Raw genomic sequence first — 3,398 nt, 5'->3', positions numbered from 1 at the left:
GACTCAAAAGAGGGGACAAATCCTTACAGCAAGAAACATTCCCACCCCATCCACACACAGAGTAGACAGAGATGGGCAACTTGGACATTGGATACCCAAATGGGAGGGAGGGACTACAAAGGCAAGAAGTAACTGGCTTACAAGCTTTCAAGAGGGAACCCAGAGGTAGGGGGCATGGAGGAAGGCAGAATCACCAGTGAGTACTATCCAATTTGTCTAAATGGAGCTGATGAAATGAAATACAGATGGGTTACACGCAATACTGTAGTGAATAATGATTATCAAGACGGAGTGTTGGAAATGCAAAGGTTGACGTTTTGTAGCAAGGAAGGGAGCGATTATTTCTCCAGTCTAGGAGCGGAGGTCTCTGGGACCACCAACGGAGAAAAGCCGAGCGCGGGACCCTACCCAGAGAAGCAGGGATGCCTGAGATTGAGACAGAGATGATGACATGGAGGGATGAAGCTGCTGGGGACTTTGGATCCAGAGAGGGAGAGGAACTGTGGGCTGAAGACTGGGGGAGAGAGGGGAGTGTAGAATGTAAAACTAAAGTTCTCTCATGTAAACTATCATATAATTCACAATAAAACATTTGAAAAAAAATTCTTTGCTCTTATAACCTGTAAAACAATTTTGGGGACTAGCATATCCACTTATAAATTTTTAACCTGAACCAAAAAGTAATAAATTAAAATGATTGGGAATAATATAATTTTTTACATTGTATATACTGACATTTAAAATAAAACTATTACATCATTTAAAAAATACATTCAGTGAAATATAAATATCATAGCAATTTGATATTCATCATCTTTCTTTTTTTTTTACTTTGAGACAATGTGGTTTATTGATTCACATACAAGTTACAGCCCAAGGCCAGAGTGCTGTAGAACACCTCCCTCCCCCGCCACTCACCTCACCAAGTACCCCCCCACCTGTGCTATAAAAACATATGGAACACAAAGAAATATCACAGTTGAGGCAGAGAGCCGGGAACAAAAAGTGGCTCCAACCAAAACAAGACAGAAAGACAAGACACACCTTCACTCGTTTGTATAAAAATCAACATGGCCCAAAGGGAAAGCGGATACGGCCATGTCAGCGTTTGGAGGGATAGGACATGGCATGTCCCAGCTCTACTGCAGGAACAGGGATGTAGGCCTGCCCACTCTGGAGGTTCCGGTCACTGTTTGGATGTGCTTGTGAATGAAGATGCCTCAGAACTCCTTCCTCCTTTGTAGATAGAGAGGGCCACAGGGGGAAGGCAGGGGCCCCAGAGCAGCCCCCACAACTAGGGTAGAGAGGCCAGTCAGGCGATAGGTGGTCCTCCTCAGGACAGAGTTCAAGGCCTCAGGAGATGGCATATCTGGATTCACATGGCGTACAGCCCCATAGGCACTGATGTGACCAGAAAGCTGAGAGTCAGGATCCATCGGACAAGTGGAACCTAGGAAAGGATGTTCTGTTTGAACTTCCCGCAGAGCATCTGGGTGGTGGGAGTAGACCCTTGCACCTTGTTATTTTCTTGCCAGCGGAGCCTTGGTGAGCAAAGGAGCTCTGGTTCCAGCCCTTGGTGTCCTGAGTCAGCAGCAACTGCAGCTCCTCAAACAGCTGAATGTTGAGCAGGAAGGCCATTTTAGCCTCTTTGATGACCCTTCACCTAACTTCGGAGGTCATCTCCAGCAAGTTCATGAGGGCGCAGTTGAGCTGCTTAAACTTAGTGACACTGGCCATGTTGGGGAAGGAGAAGAAGGCCAGGCCCTCGCCGGAGCTGGGCAGGTCCAGTGCCTTCTGGGCAATCTTCTTGAGGACCTGGCCACCAGTCAGGTCACCAAGGTAGCAGATGTAGGCGTGGGTCACCAGGAGCTCAGGTTCTATGCGCCCCATGGTGTGAAGCCGCCTCACATAGCTCCGAGTGGCTGCTGTGTGGGGGATGGTCTGCTGCCAGTGGGGCTAGTGCAAGAAGGCCATGTCCTGCTCCAAAACGGTCCTGCAGTGCAGCTTCTCTAGGAAGTAGAGGGGTGTGTCGACAGGGTTCTCCTTGTTATGCCCCATCTCCTCCTCCAGGGCCACATAGATGTGGTTCAGGGAGGCCATGACCAGCTTAAAACCATCTCGGGTCACCTGGCCCTTCTGAAAGTTCTTCATGAACTCTACATTCTCTGCCTGGGCGTTCCCCTCCTTGGTGGCCTCCTTCAGGACCTCCGACAAATCCTGGGGCATGCTGCTGGGCTGCGGATGTTCCACGTGGCTGGTGTCCTTACAGTGGTGCTGGTGGCTCCGGAGGCTCTGGAGGCTCGGGACTGGCTCCAAGGTGGCGGTAGCTAACTCATTTTTCTTTTTTAAAGAAAGCATTTTATTGTGAATTGAGTGAAGGTCAACAGAAAAGATCATCAGCTGTACATTCAACAAATTATACACCTTATTTCATCTCAATGATTCAATCCCCTCCGTGCAACAACAGTTATCCTACTTCCTTCCTCCCTGTGCCTTCCCTTTTTGCATCTTGTATTTCAAAATTAAACAAAGCAAAAACATTTGATGTTCACATGTTGTTGTTGTTGTTGTTGTTGTCAGGTGCCATCGAGTCGGAACCGACTCATAGCGACCCCATGCACAGCAGAACGAACCAATGTCCGATCCTGGGCCAACCTCACTACCTCTGCCACACTTGAGTCCATCAATGATGCCACCTGGCCAATCCATCTCGTTAGAGGTCTTCCTCTTTTTCTCTGACCCTCCACCTTACTCAGCATGACATCTTTCTCCAACGATTGTTTCCTCCGGACAATATGTCCAAAGTATGAGAGATGAAGCTTAGCCATCCTGGCCTCCAAGGAGCACTCTGGCTGCACTTCTTCCAAAACAGATCACATACAAATGTATGTTCACATACAAAAGAAAAATATGTATTCATTAAAATGTCTTAGAGATATGTTCTGCAAGCCAGCCTTCTGCCCACAAGCACAGAGCCTTACTCTATCCATGCGCCTAGAGCCCACAGTTGCTTTCTCTCTCTCCGTGCCTCATGCAATAAGTCTTTAGGTTTCTTGATTGCTGCTTCCATGAATATTGATTGTGGATCCAAGCAAAATAAACTCTTTGATGACTTCAATGTTTTCTCCACTTATTGTGCTGTTATTTATTGGGACAGCTGTAAGGATTTTTTGTTTTCTTCACATTGAGGTGCAATCCATATCGAAAGCTGTGGTCTTTGAACTTCATCAGTAAGCATTTTAAGTCCTCTTCGCCTCCGGCAAACAAGGCTACATCACCAACATATTTCAAGTTGTTGATAAGTCTTCTTCCAATCCTGATGCCACGTTCTTTGCATATAACCCCGCTTCTCAAATTATTTGCTTGGCATACAGATTTAATATGTACGGTCAAAGAAT

General features: G+C 46.8%; 1 pseudogene; it reads right to left on the bottom strand.

The window, feature by feature from the left end:
• Window positions 1-1,375: 1,375 nt before the first annotated feature.
• On the bottom strand, window positions 1,376-2,990 carry LOC102820806 (annotated as a pseudogene).
• Between the last annotated feature and the right edge of the window lie 408 nt (window positions 2,991-3,398).

This window comes from Chrysochloris asiatica, unplaced genomic scaffold, assembly GCF_000296735.1.
Source record: "Chrysochloris asiatica unplaced genomic scaffold, ChrAsi1.0 scaffold00002, whole genome shotgun sequence".
NCBI lineage: Eukaryota > Metazoa > Chordata > Mammalia > Afrosoricida > Chrysochloridae > Chrysochloris > Chrysochloris asiatica.
The sequence above is the reverse complement of the archived record's forward strand: the minus strand, read 5'-3'. Positions and strand labels throughout refer to the sequence as shown.